The sequence below is a fragment of the Bombina bombina genome, chromosome 2, assembly GCF_027579735.1.
Source record: "Bombina bombina isolate aBomBom1 chromosome 2, aBomBom1.pri, whole genome shotgun sequence".
Taxonomy (NCBI): Eukaryota; Metazoa; Chordata; class Amphibia; order Anura; family Bombinatoridae; genus Bombina; species Bombina bombina.
The window spans coordinates 1,367,808,622-1,367,824,421 of NC_069500.1; positions in this window are offsets into that span (position 1 = coordinate 1,367,808,622).

Genomic DNA, 15,800 nt, shown 5'->3' on the forward strand with positions numbered 1-15,800 from the left:
TGAACTTCTGAATAGTATTTGTTAAATAGAATGTTAAATTCAAAATTTTGAATGTGGAGATTTGATCTAATTATAAACATTCAAATTTGAAAGTGACATTAGAAAACTGTAAATAGTATTAGATTATAGAATTTTTAATAATATTCGTTCTTATCAACATTCGGATTTATAATTTGAATTTCGGTAATAACATTCGTTCTAACATTCAAATTCGGAAATTTACACATTCACCCATCCCTAGTGCTCACCAGCACTCACAGCCAGCTGCACAGCTTTTAGGGACTCAGGCAGTTAACTCCAGACAAGCCTGGGTGCAAATCCCATAGGGACAATACAAAAAAAAAATATTGCATAAAAACAAAAACATTAGCAGAACACATAGAAAGTCTGTCACTCTCTTACAAGCACACCGCTAGATTAAAATCGAAATGGAAGAGTTAGTTGTTACAGCATTTGGCCAAATGGTAGGATCAGGACCACGTCTGTCACAGTCGTGCCTGGATTTAAACCTGGGACTCCTGGCTCCCAGTCAGTTTCTCTTTTCTTTCACCACCAGAGGTATTTGCTTTTGCTTGCAGGTTTGAGGCGACCTGTTACCTGTAGTGGATTGCTCTCTGGCTCCACCTGCTTGTAAGCAGCAGGTCGTTTTGTAATCAGCTCTGCTATAAAAGGCTGCTTCTCTATTCACTTCCTGCCTTGACATAGTCATTGATTTCCTTCGTTTTTGCCTCTGTTCTGCTTCCTGAATTCCCGCCTTGTTAGTGGATTCCTGGCTTCTGAACTCAACTTTCTGATTGACCATTCTTCTGGATTCTCCTTATGCTTTATGAAAGATTGGACTGCTTTACGGTGGTTACAGACCAACTCTGCTGTGATAACTGTAAGCTTACCTGGCTACTGAGTCTAGCACCTCTTCTGTGAGAACTGTATGCTTGCTTACCTGTTGCTGAGATTAATCACCTTTGCTGTGAGAACTGTAAGCTTACCTGTTGCTGAGACTAATCTTCTTGCTGTGAGAACTGTTTGTTTATCTGCTTGCTGAGTCTAAGCAACTCTACTGTGACATTTGTGTATCCTGAAGCCAAGTGTCTCTGCTGTGAGTTTTAAACAACTCTACTGAGATACTGGCGTATGCACAGCCTGTTCCTGAAACCAAGTCCCCTTACTGAGATACTGGTGTATGCACAGCCTGTTCCTGAAACCAAGTTTCCTTACTGAGATACAGGCGTATGCACAGCCTATTCCTGAAACCAAGTCCCCTTACTGAGATACTGGCGTATGCACAGCCTGTTCCTGAAACCAAATCCCCTTACTGAGATACTGGTGTATGCACAGCCTGTTCCTGAAACCAAGTCACCTTACTGAGATACTGACGTATGCTCAGCCTGGTCCTGAAACCAAGTTCCCTTACTCAGATACTGGTATATGCTCTGCTTGTTTCTGAAACCAAGTTCCCTTACTGAGATACTGACGTATGCTCTGCTTGTTCTTGAAACCAAGTTCCCTTACTGAGATACTGGAGTATGCTCAGCTTGATCCTGAAACCAAGTACCCTGGCTCTGATACCCGTGTATGTCCAGCTTTATCCTGAAACCAAGGACTTCTGCTTAAACTATTCTTTTACAAAGACTTTTGTTTGTTTACTATCAGGTTGGAATATAACCTGAATTTGAGTTGCCTCTTGTTTTCCTTGCATTACCTTAGTAAAGTTTCTTCAAGAAAATACCTTCTTTGTTCTGTGTTTCCATTCTGGTATACTGAGTCCTACTCACCTCTTCACACCCTCTCAGATTAACTCAGCCATCACCTTGCACATGCTCCATACCCCTGAACCTGCTCAGTCGAGCATGACAACGTCAAGGTATTTTCCTCCCTGGGTCCCTAAACTACAATCACACAATGCCCACCTCAGCCGAATACACTGAGATACAAACAAGGGTGACACAGGCCCTTTGTAATTTCCCTGGACACATAAAAACATGGAAATAGACTGCACTCTCAAACCGGACTGGGTACACATCCTATGACCCTGCAAAATTCACAGCACTGGGTTCCCATCAGCACTCACAGCCAGCTGCACAGTTTTCAGGGACTCAAGACAAGCCTGGGTGGAAGGCCCATAGGGAAAATCTACATACATGTAAATGTACACCCTGTCCATTGTATACAGCCTATGCAATAGTGATGAATATAACGTTAATGAGTCAAAATCAATACTTCTATAATGTCTCCTGTGGCCATTTAAGAGTGATTTGCATATGTGCAAGATAATAGAATGTCCAGCACATTGTTTTTGGGGTTTTTTTCTCTAAAGAATCATAATCAGCCCCACTGTGTTTCAGGTATGATGTTATGGATGGATGAAAAACAGATTATTATTTTTTTTAGATAATTGTAGAAACAAGTTACTGCTATTAGTTTTGGTAATTAATGTTCCTTTCATGTTTTATGTTAGAAATCAAGCAGAAAATAGTATGGTAATAGCATAAAACCTTTGCCTGTTATAGAGTTATAGAATTAATTTTCAATTTAGGAAAATAATATAATTTAGAAATATTAAGAAAATCATTCAGATTCTTCAAATTATAATGCTATTTTTTCATATCAATGATTCTAGTATATTAGTATGCAAACTAAGCTATTTGTTATACGGCATTTTTTTTAATATACTCTCGCAATTGCTTGGAATATCAACTATTGTACAATGCTTACAATCTCAGAACCTGAAGAAATGGTATCATTTTTTATAGCTTAAATACTGTAATTTGTTTTGCTTATATGACTCAGTTTCTATGCTTCAATTAGCATTATTTTTTCATGGAGCGGAATGATGCTATACCAGCAACAGGTGCTTTTGTTTGATAAAGCAGTAACTTAGTCAACCAAGCATTTTTGGGTAAAACAGCTTATTTAGTCTACATATCTCCAGGTTATTCTGTTTTGTTTGATATATCTTCATCCTCATGAATATGCATACGTTTAAATGTTCATTTATGCTTTAACTATACAACAAATTCAGTAAATGATATTGAAAATTGACTAATTTAAAGAGACATCTATTATATGTTGTATAATTTTAAATACTTGGTTGAAATATTGCTGTGGAATATTACTATCTATATAATAATAACATATACACACATATACATACATATAGGGGTTAAAAAATATCACTATAGGTTACTAGTCAGGTGAGTAAACTTACTACTCCAGAGAGAAACATTTACTAGACCACTCAATGTTATAGATAAGAAAAATGGGAATTTTTTTACTTATCCAATGCAATTTTTAGTATCAAAACATCAATATCTATTTTAGTCATTTGAATTAAAGAGAGGAAATCTTTTTTCTGGCAGCTAAGGATTTAACCCCAGCCCCAATCATAGACCTAAAACTCAATCTATAAAATCATATAATCTCATACACATTATTCTAGTGGTACTAAGTTCCAAGCTATTACTGGGAGGACAGAGGAGGCAGAAATGTACAAATTAACAACAATAAGGAATGTGAACTATTGATAAGTGTGTACATAATAACCTGAAACAGTACTACTAATATAAATTATGTAATTGTATTTACTTGTGCAATTAAAGGGACATAAACCCTATTTTTTTTTTCATGATTTAGATAGAACATACCATTTTAAACTACTTTCTAATTTACTCCTGTGCAAGTGTCTGCAGTACTAAATAGCAGCAGTTTTGCAACAATGTAATACATTAGCAGGGGCACTAGATGGTAGATGGCAACACTATTTCCTGCCGTGTAGTACTTTAGGCATGTACACGCTACCTACCTAGGTATCTCTTCAACAAAGAATAACATGAGAATGAAATAAATTTGATAATAGAAGTAAATTGGAAACTTTTTAAAAATGGTATTCTCTATCTGAATCATAAAAGAAAAAAATTGGGTTTAATGTCCCTTTAATAATGTTTATTTTGATCCTTTAAACCAATGATTTCTTGTTATCTTTTTATATTCACAAATGTTTAGGTTACATAATTTCCTGTTTCACGGCCTTATCTGTTTACAATAATCTTTGGATCAATCAGGAGTTATGTTGATCAAATAATCACTTTATTTTTTCCCTTAATATTTACCTAATCCAAGGGTTTTCAAACCTTTCCTCAGGGCTCCCTAACAGGCCATATTTTGAAGATTTCTGAACTGGAGCACATGTAAAATAAACAGCTGTTTAGTAAACATGGTTATTTTACCTGCTCTCAACCAAGGTAATTCTAAAAACCTGGCCTGATGGGGAAGCCTGAGTAAAGGTTTGAAAACCAGTGCCCTAATCTCTTTTAACTGTGCTTAGAATTTCAATACAGAATTTATGTTTCTATCTATTAAACAAGCAAACAACTGTGCAGAGAAAAAAATAATTTAATACAGTTTTAAATCTGATAATTAATTATACATTTGTTCATATATGTGTCAAACACAGCAGCATTGTTTTTTTTTTTTACTATAGCTCTAACCTAATTATTATTACTCATTAATTATTGGTATGGTCAACTAATTATAATACATATTCATGTATCAGTATAATTGACTCTAATTTTTTTGAACATACATGTTTTGGTTGGCACTGTTTTATATTTCATAACAGCTGCTATGACATAACATTTATAAAATATTGATACAATTATAATTGTTCACATTTTTGTCTGTGCTGTTGACTGAATATATAGTATATACAGATAGATATTTGATTGGGAAGGTCTAAATATATATATATATATATATATATATTTATATATATATATATATATATATATATATATATATATATATATATATATATATATATATATATATATATATATACGCATACAGCATGGTTATACATTTAAAATAAAGACAATTCAAGCTTATATGGCTAAATAAAAATGTGTTAAGAGAAATAAGGAAAAAACATAGGGCATTTACATAATGCAAAGAAAATAGTACAGACTCAACATACAAAATATATAAGGAATGTAACAAAGCATGCAAAATTGAAAATGAAATGATTCTAAGTCAAACCCCAAAAGATTTTTTTTTTTTTATTATTTGTTATATTTTCATTTTACATAAGGTGTCATACAGTCTCTGTACATCATATGAGTAGGACATTATATCCAAATCAACTGTTTCGACAATAATACATAACCAACTTAACTACTACTTTCTTAACTAACTCAGTGTTCCATAAGTAGTAAATATTGCACATCAATGCTACATTACTCAAAATCATAAAAGACATCTATCTTATCTTATATCTCCTGCTATACTAACTTACCCGTTATCGGTGTACCTCCGCTGGGTTACTCCTAGTCCCTGAGCCGGGAGGAGGGGGGTGGGGAAACAGGCCAGTCCTCCATCCGGTGATTTCTTTACTTGTGTGAATCTTGTTATTGTGCTGCACATTTAGATGGTGGATGTATGTCTTCCCATAGGAATTTGGCATCTAAGAAAAATGGGAGCTTGCCCCTCTTTAAGAAGCCGTATTCCTCTAAACTTATGAGTTCAGTAGTTCTTTCTAACCACATCTTTTTAGTTGGGGAAAGTGGTGTCTTCCAAGCTCTGGCAATTAAGGATCGGGCTCCATTCAGTCCTATTTGAATTATGAGGGATCTCAACTTACATGTGATGTGAGTCCCCAAAAGATTTTTTAAGTACTCAAATGGCAAAAAAAATCTAAGAAGGACAATATAGGAACATTAAAATGTGTGAAGGGTAGCATTAAAAGTGACAGGCTGAGGTACTAAACCCGTTCTTTCTTCAGTATACACAAGAGAGGAACCAATGGGAGATACTTTAAAACAAACAAGAGCACACAAGCCCATATCATTAACTGGGTTATCTCTAGAGAATATCAGGAACAACTGGATAATATCAAGGTAAATAGAACTCCAGGCCCAGATGGAATACACCCAAAGGTTTTACAGGAACTTAGCACTGTTATTGCCAAACCTCTACTCTATTGACCAGCTGGTCTTACATCAATAGTGAGGAAGATACTTGAAGGGATTATAAGGGGATATATTTATGAGTATATTCATGGAAACAAGATTATGAGTTCAAATCAGCATGAGTTCATGACAAATAGACCATGTCAACCTAATCTAATTAGATTATATGCAGAAGTATGTAAACATATAGATAAAGGGGATTCTGTTGATGTGATATACTTGGATTTCTCAAAGGCGTTTGATATAGTGCCCTATGATAAATTTATGTACAGAATTAAGGAACTGGTAATAGTTGGAAATGTTGGCTCATGGATAAATAACTGGATAAAATACAGAAAGCAATGTGTAAATGGATAATACTCAGATTGGACAAAGGTAATCAGTGGAGTTCCACAGGGATTAGTACTGGTCCCTGTTCTTTTTAATATTTTTATTAATGACTTGGAGCAAGAATTAAATAGCAACATCTGTATTTTTGCAGATGATTCAAAGCTGTGTAAGGTCATTGGGTCAGGGCAGGATGAACTTGCTTTACAAGGTGATCTACAAAAATTAGAATAATGGGCAGGTAAATGTAAAATGAAATTTAATAGTGGAAAATGCAAGGTTCTACATTTTAAAAGTAAAAATAAGCAGACAATCTATTATTTAAATGGGACTATACAGAGGAGGAAAGGAATTTGGAAATAGTAATAGTGCTAAAGATGGGCACACAATGCAGGACAGTGGCTTCTAAGGCTAAGATACTAGCATGTATGCAAGGGAGCATAATTATGTCACTATAAAAATTCCTGGTAATATCTCACCTTGAGTATGGAGTGAAGTTCTGGGGACCAATCTAAAAAAAAGACATTACAGACTTAGAAAAAGTTCAGAGCCAAAAAGCTAATAAGGGCAATGGAGAATTTAAGCTATGAGGAGAGGTTAGCCAAACTGTGTATGTTATCTTTAGAAAAAAAGGGGCTTGAGAGGTGAAATTATTACTGTATATCATTATATTAAATGCCAATTTACAGAGATGGCAAAATCTATGGTTTCTCCAAGAAAATTGCTTTGACAAGAGGTCACAATGTAAGGCTGGAGAAAGGAGATTTAATTTTCACTGTAAGAGCATTAAAATTATGGAACTCATTACCTGAGAAGGTAGTAAATGCTAATACCTCAGATACATTTAAAAATGGTTTAGATATGTTTCTGGCTAGAAACAGAATTCAGGGATACAATTGCTTGTGTTAAATGGGTCACCTTTTTTAATTGGATTAATCTAAGATCAACTGGAGCTTTTTTGTAAGTATATTAAGATTTGTATAGGTTGAACTCGATTTACTTCTGTCTTTTTCAACCAAATCTACTATGTTACTATGCTAATATATATATATATATATATATATATATATATATATATATATATATATATATATATATATATATATATATATTTTTTTTTTTTTTTTAAATCAATGTAAATATTTGCATAGGAAATTAGCACATCTAGGCAAGATTCCCGCTCGCTTTTCCCCAAAAAAACCTCATATACAATGTTACCAATGCACAAGAGAATTCTGGGCAAAATATGCAAATTAGATATGCAAATTCTCAGTGTTTTTGCTTCAAAATACTGTTTTAACACAGCTATCCTTTTAAGAGGATTATTGCAGCTGCAGATTAGGGGTTAATAACTGTAATGTAGGTTGCGGCAATGTTAGGGACAGCAGATTAGGGGTTAATAATATTTAACTAATGTTTGTGAGGCGGGAGTGTGGCGGTTTAGGGGTTAATATGTTTATTCTAGTGACGGCGATGTCCGGAGCGGCAGATTAGGGGTTAATAATTTTATTTTAGTGTTTGCGATGCGGGAGGGCCTCAGTTTAGGGGTTAATAGGTAGTTTATGGGTGTTAGTGTACTTTTTAGCACTTTAGTTGTCAGTTTTATGCTACAGCTTTGTAACGTAAACCCATAACTACTGACTTTCAGTTTACGGTATGGATCTTGATGGTATTGGTTGTACCGCTCACTTTTTGGTCTCCCAGGCAAACTCGTAATATCAGTGCTGTGGAAGTCCCATTGAAAAAAGGACTTTTTGAAAGCTGCGGTAGTTATGTAGCGCTACGACCAAAAAAGTGTGCGGTGCAGCTAAACCTGCAAGACTCGTAATACCAGCGGTAGTGAAAAAGAGCCTTAACGCTGTTTTTTCCCTCATACCGCAAAACTCGTAATCTAGCCGAAAACATTTTATATTTTAATATAAAAGTATCATTGTAAAAAGACTAGCTCAACGTAAATGATATTAATATAATTTTAGGTGACTGATGAGGGATGCCAATTCATCAAACACCAGATGAACAAGGTTATCATTGTTATCATTGCACAATAAATTGCTACATACATTGCATCTTCATAAATTGAGCCCCATGAATCACATTAAAGGTACTACAGACATCTGTGGCTGATATGGAATTAAATGTGCAGCAGTCAACAATTCAAGAGCTCTGCATCAGACTGTGGCCAGTAAGAAACCTTTACTCAAAAACAGATATATGAAAGCATGTCTGGAATATGCTAAAAAATAAAAAAATAAAAAAGCATAAGACTGGCTCAGCTATGATATGTGGAAAGGTTTTGTGTACAGATAGGACCAAGATAGAGCTTTTAGACAAAATTCAAAATGCTATGTTTGGCTCATAAGAAATACTGCCCATACCTCTGTGCCTCAACAAACACCACCTCTACAGTGAAGTATTGTAGTGGCAACATCATACTGCTTTTCATCTGGAATATTGTGTGAATTGAGGAAATAATTGATGCAAAATACAGGGCAAAACTGCAGGAGAGCTAAAATATTGAAGCTTTGTTGAAAGTTTACCTTTCAGCAGGACAATGGTCCCAATGACAAGACAAAAACAACATTGGAATGGTTCAATAACAAAACCCAGAATATTGTATAGTAGCCCAGTCAAAGTTCTGATCTCAATCCTATTCACAAACTGTGTTACTATTTAATAATTGAAGGCCATAAACACTACCCAACCAAATGAAAACAATAACAATCTGGTGCAAATCTGTGTTCAAAGATGGTAGATACTCCAAAATATTTAAACTTTTTATTACGGCAAAAAGTGATTACACAAAGTAATAATATACTTTTCCAATCAACATATTTCAGTTTTCTCTTAAATATCTAATCAGAAATACATAATTCTGACTTTAAAATATACTTGGAGAAGATTTTGCAATAAAATTATTTTCTTAAAATGTGAGTATGTATAAATTGTAATCGAGAAAATGTTAATTTCCTAGGGGTCTGAATACTTTTGAACCAAAATATTTTCTTAAAAATAGCTTGTGTTTTGGCAGCTGCTGTAATATATCAGCAAGTAATATATGCATAAATTGTATCAGTTTAGTAATTAAACCTTGTTTAGATGTAAGTTGTAATTAATAAATTAATGAAACGAGATGTCAAAAAGTAGACAAATCAGAAAGCATGCCAGCTGGCACAGCAGGCAGAATACCACACTCTCACAAATATATGAACAAAATTCAAGACAGCTTTTCCCTTGACTAACAGATACTATAAAGTGTAATGAGAAAAATGTCTGGATTAAAGCCAGTGGAAAAAAGATGATAATTCTCAATGACCTTTGGCCATCAGAGAGTTTTTCAGTTATTTTATACAAGATTTACCTGCACGGTAAATGGTTCCAAAGATAAAAAATCTATAGTTATTTTTATTTTATCACAATGTGAGTCTATTTATTGAATACAAATATAGTGCTGTATTTCATTTGTAAACACAATGGGGGGTGGGGGGAATAAACTCAGAAATAACTTTACAAAATACCAAAGAATGATAATAAAAGAAATGTTATTAAAAATGAATAAATAGGGGGCGGGGCCAGCTAGCTAAGAGAACGGACGTGTTTTTACAGAGCTCCTCTGCTCTGGTTAATTGAAGATGGGCAAATATACAATTTTCTGATATTCTAGATCTTGAAACTTTCCAGAAACTAAGAGTAATTAAGTCTGTTAATCCTGCAAAGAACACATTTACAATCGGTAGATGTTTGGAGCTCTATCAATGAAACTACAGTTTGAGGCCTAAACGGTCTGACGCAGCAGTGAGAGTATCATTTTGATAAAATTAATGGAGGGACCTCTCATTAACACCAGCAAAATGGAGCTAGATGCCGCGCTGCACAGGTTTGAGGATCATGTTGGTGAGATCCTGAAAGATCACTTCACAGAAATGAGCTTACTATTTAAGCAACTCTTGGATCTGTTTCCCACCACATGTGACAGGCAAGACCGCGGCAAAGAATCTGGAACTACTTTAGTTGACGGTATGCAGCCCCCATACAATCTAGATCCCACTGTCCCCAAGAAAGCAGTTACGGCCCCAGCAGAAACAGACAGGAGTCTTAGCGATCAGGGCTGGGAGAAATCTCAACACAGCCTGTCAGTGCCGTACTCGAAACTTGCTATGCGCACTCACCTGGAGGATCCCAAGAGAGCTATATCAAGTAAGCTGGTCTGTGAAACTGCCTTGGGCTCTCCACTTCCCAGAGGGGCAAATTCCTGCGATCCTCTAGCCTTCGGTCCCGGAGACACTGAGAGGTGCTGTTTTACTTGGTCACATGCTTACTTCACTCCAGGGCAGCTGTCAGAGTCAGAAGCAACAACGGCCACAGGAGTTGGCTAGATGATGGTCATTGTGGGGATCCACAGCAGCTGAGAACGTCTCCTGGGGTTCGTGAGATGAGACCTTTGTGTCTATATCACAGCCTATTTTACGATGCCTTGTACACTGTGTGCGATCTGTGTGCGTGTATACCAGCTGCCTTATATTACAGAGTGTATTGTTATCGCTACAGCAGCTGAGGATTTAATAGATACTTGCTAGCTTCAGGAGATGTTTATGAAAACTATTCAGTTGGATGCAGCTGTTTCCCCGATCAGCTTGGAACTTTCATTTTGGTCTTGGCTGTTTCTTAAGTTTAAATGCATGTTCCGGACTGACCCTCACAAGTGTAGTTTCCTATAGATTCTGCATAGCTCAATCAGTTGTTATGTCGTTAGCTATGATGTTTGCTTATGTTGTTTACTAGTATGCAGTTGTTGCTGTCTACATGTGGGGCAGTGACATCGGCATACATAGAGTTTCAGACACTGTTGCCATCTATGCCTGTTTTGAGTGTGACTATAGAAAATGGGCTATCGCTTACTTGCTCAACTTTAGTATCATGAAGTTGTTATATGCCATATCATTCACTGCTTCTGCTTCCCTTTATACAGCACAGTGTACAGAGATAATTATACTATCTTAGTCTTTATGTATTGACGTATTAATATGTTTGGAGAACTGCAGGTCTACTGAATATGTTGTATTTAGCTAATAATTATAGGGATGTCTGAGCTCTATCTCAACTCATACAAGTATATAGTTCAGTGTGCAGTCTCTTTTCCATACTGTGTTATGTCCTGAAGATTGATTTACTCTGTTCTAACATACTAAACGATGTATTTGAGGTCATGATCAATGCCAGCAATTTAATGTTATATTGATATCTAAATGCCAGTTAACTCTGGTTCATCCTGAAGGTTTAAAGTTATTTTTATAGCCATTACCTGCTATTATTGTATACTAGAAATCTCTCAACCGGGCATCTTGCATGATTAATGTTTGTCAGAGCACTATTTTCTACTCCCCTGCTGTACATACTTACTGTATTTTAATGTTAGTAACTTAATGCATATGGTTAATAACTGTTCTACTCATGCAGAGCACATGTCATTTTAGTATAGATTCCTATTCACACCCCTTAAGAAAATGTATTAACTAATAGACCGGGCTCAATTATGGAAAGTTTAATGTCTTCCAAGCATGCGTACCGATATGCACGGTATACCATACTAGTTGCTCCCTCTATATGACATTTTAGTGTCGCCATTAACTATTTATAGGGTGGATAACTCTAGCAGTTTAAATATCATAATGCCCATTACATAACCTTTCTTTATTAGATTGCTGTGATTGTATATTAAATACGTCATATAAGCCTGTCATGAAAGTCCAATAATTAAGACCCGGGTTGCAGCTCCCTCAATATAGAATGTTAAGACTTGTTCTTGCTCTGGCTCCCATAGTGTTCCTGTGACTGCTTTGAGACACTGCTGAGAGCTAAGATAGTTGACACCAAATGAGATTCCCTAAGCCATATGCCTATATCTCATAGATCTTTGAAATGGAATTAGCTATAAGAGTCACTGACAGGGAACACATTGAATGCCCTAACCTCATAGTTCCCAATTGTAGCCACTGCATTGTTCACATATGGCATACATAGATTTATAAACTAACCCATACTGCAGTCTTACCAGAGTGAGCCCCGCCCCCCCTGCTTTCTCCTCCCCCCTCCCTCCCCCTCCCAATATTCAAGTGGCTCTTGTCCACTGTAACCCCTCTTCCTTCCGGTGTTCTACGACCTACTTGGGGTCGCGCTAAAAGCTAACTCCCCACATCATCGCAGAAATACTTATCTTATTCATCCTAAAGATGTGGTGATTTGAACGCAACTATTAAAATATAAAATGAAGTTTTCTCTCAGTTCGCCCAACCATATATTTGACACCTCCCTAGACACAACATAGGTTTATACATATTAGAACTAGCCTTATTTTATTATTATGGTTATGTATATTTCTCTAAGCCCTGAAATTTTATGATTTAACTTGATATATAGGTCAGCTACTCCTCTACTAGCCTAACAGATATAATAGGTGTCACAATCTTGGTGTTATATTCTTATGTTATTGTTATGATTGGGCAAATGTTGTATATGTATTCTCTGCACCTCTCGAAACTTCAATAAAAAACCTTTAATTAAAAAAAAAATGAATAAATACATAAAAACATTATTGTACGGGGGCGGAGCCAGCGCTCAACGGAGATGGCTGCACTTCTGTGAGCTCCTAGCTCCCTTTAGGGCAAAATAGTTATTTTAACACCCTAACGGCACAGAAAAGTATCCTAAAAATGCCTAAAGATTGGAAGTAAGCAAGCGGTGGTGTTTTATCCGACTTATTTTGCTCAATTTGCACCCGACTCTGATTTGTGAGTGTTTTTCTCTGCAAGGAGATCCACGTGGGCTCCGGCCTGCAAAAGTCCCATCTGCACAACTACATCTACCTGATGCCTGTATAATGGCATAACCCGGAGCACAGACAAACACTAAAGAGGCCAATTCCGGCTCACAGGAGAGAGGGATAAAGGATCGGTGTAATCTGGGCAGGAACTCTTAAGGTACGATACTTACAACCACCAACGGCGACATATTTACACCACCCACGTAAAAATAAAAACTGTATTGGGACACATGCACCTCAATAATGTAGGTATCTGAAACAGAGACACTGAAGGGCCCTATGAGTAAACCCATCGGATCTAATTAAGACACATGGGTCAGACGCCATTTTTATTTCTCATGAGCCCTCAATTTCCGCCCGATTTTCTGTTGGTCAATTCTAACAATACTCCTGCCTACATACCACGACAAAGGTACCGATGACAGAGTCTGATTTCCAATGTTAACACATAACTAGGGGTCAATATAACCGTCACTTTACAGCTTATTCTACAGCCTTTTATACAGTGGCTGCCTCCTCTCTCCTTATAACCACTACTGCAGTGATAGGTAACCACTGGGAAAACTGAACACTATTGAATTTATTTTCATATTATAATACCCTTGAGTGGCAATCATGTCGCCGAAGAAAGGAGGCAAACCTGAGAAGTCCGCCAAAAAACAAGGCCAAACCCCCTCAGTGAACCATTTCTTTAAATCCATGGAAACTTCGACTCCTGTTGTTTCTAAATTAGCAAGCACCCACCCCAGATCTCCCTCATCTCTTCTTCAGAATCTGAGCCAGAAAACTTTGAGTCTGCTATCACTATCCCCAAAGCTTTGCTGGATTTTCTACCGTCCAAAAAAGATTTTTCTTCCCTGGTGGGTCAGGTGAAGCAATGTATCAGAGAAGAAATTGCGGACATTAAAAAAGAAATTTCAGAAATTGGCCAGAGGGTGGAGAAGTTGGAGGGCCATTCTGACCTCACTAACTCTAACATTACATTTCTTAAGGCTAAAATAGTCCAGCAAGATACTAACATGGCTCAAATGGAAAATAAGATTGATGATCTGGAAAATAGGAGCCGCCGAGGAAATGTGAGAATCCGGGGTATACCTGAAACCGTAGCTCCAGCAGATCTCGAGGACTATATCCAATGTCTTTTCTCATTTCTAATGGATGTAGGAGATGATACCACAATAGCACTAGATCGCTTCCACAGAGCCCTGAGAAGTAAGCCATTAGGAGATCAACCTCCCAGAGACGTTATCATCAAAATCACTACTTACTCCATAAAGGAGGAGATCATGAAGAGAGAAAGGCAGAAGCATCCTATAAAATTCAGGTCAACCTCCATACAGGTATTTGAAGACCTGACACACAGGACATTATTAAAAAGAAGGGAACTCAGGCCTTTAACAACCAAACTGAGGCAACTCAACATCCCATATCGTTGGGGTCACCCATTCCACCTGCAAATTACATGGAAAAGCAAGAAGCTACTATGCCATTCGCAGGAAGACATTGGTCAGGTCTGTAAGGTCCTGGAAATAATTCCACCACCCCCGCAGGATAATACAAACCATCCTGCGGCCACAGAAATTCCACATCCACTACCACTCCCACAGCGGGAGGAATGGCAAGAGGCCTCCTCAAGAAAATCCCATAAAACCAAACCTGGACCTATAACATCTGACTTAATGGGCTGACAGCCCTAGGATGGTAACTATTTTGCTGAGAGTCTTGGCTCTATTGGGAGCTCTGATGTAGAACTCTATGTTGCCCAACGGTATCATAGTCACCTTGTATATGAGACTTTACTAAGGGAGGTCTCTGTCATTGGGGTGTGGGTAGGATAATATGTTCTAATATAATGTACATGATGTGCTGTGCTTTAACACCTTATATTATGTCTAAATATTTTTTTTCATGTTTCAACTGTATTATAGTATGCTCTTAGGGGTTAGGATTATATGTCTTAGCACTACTGAAGCGTAACTGCTTAGTTTAATGTGGTCTCCCCTAGACCCTCCACATATCATAACAGGATCACTTTTCTTATTTTTAAAATTTTACCTTAAGGGTGTTGCATACATGTTCATGCCCATTAGGGGATTATCTCCTAGCTCAGAGGATTTTTATCCTCTACTATTTGTTTTACACTTGTTGTGTATTTTTTTTTTTTTTATGTCTTGGTGTTACAGTTATTTATCAATGTTCATTTTCTGTGTCCAGGGAAGCTTAACGAAAGCTGGAAGTATTTCTTTCTCAAAGGAGGTTCTGTATGTTTATGTCATTTACTTAGTGAGATAATATGGCTAAATCGTCTATAAAAGCGCAGACTATTCAAATTATCACACAAAATGTGAAGGGGCTTAATAGCCCAAGCAAGAGATCCCTAGCCATACAAGATTTATGTAAAAGAGGAGGACATATATTACTACTGCAGGAGACTCATTTTAAGGGCAACACAATCCCCAAATACTTTTCTCCACACTACCCTCAACACTACCACAGTACTTGCCCCACTAAAAAGACAAATGGAGTAAGTATATTGCTACATAAGTCAATTTCATTCAAACTCCAACGGGTGGATAAGGATAAAGAAGGCAGATATCTAGGTATAACAGGCCTGCTATTTGGTAAACCGATCACCATAGTAAACCTTTACGCTCCTAACACTGGCCAAGATAATTTTTTTTCCCATATTTCCATTA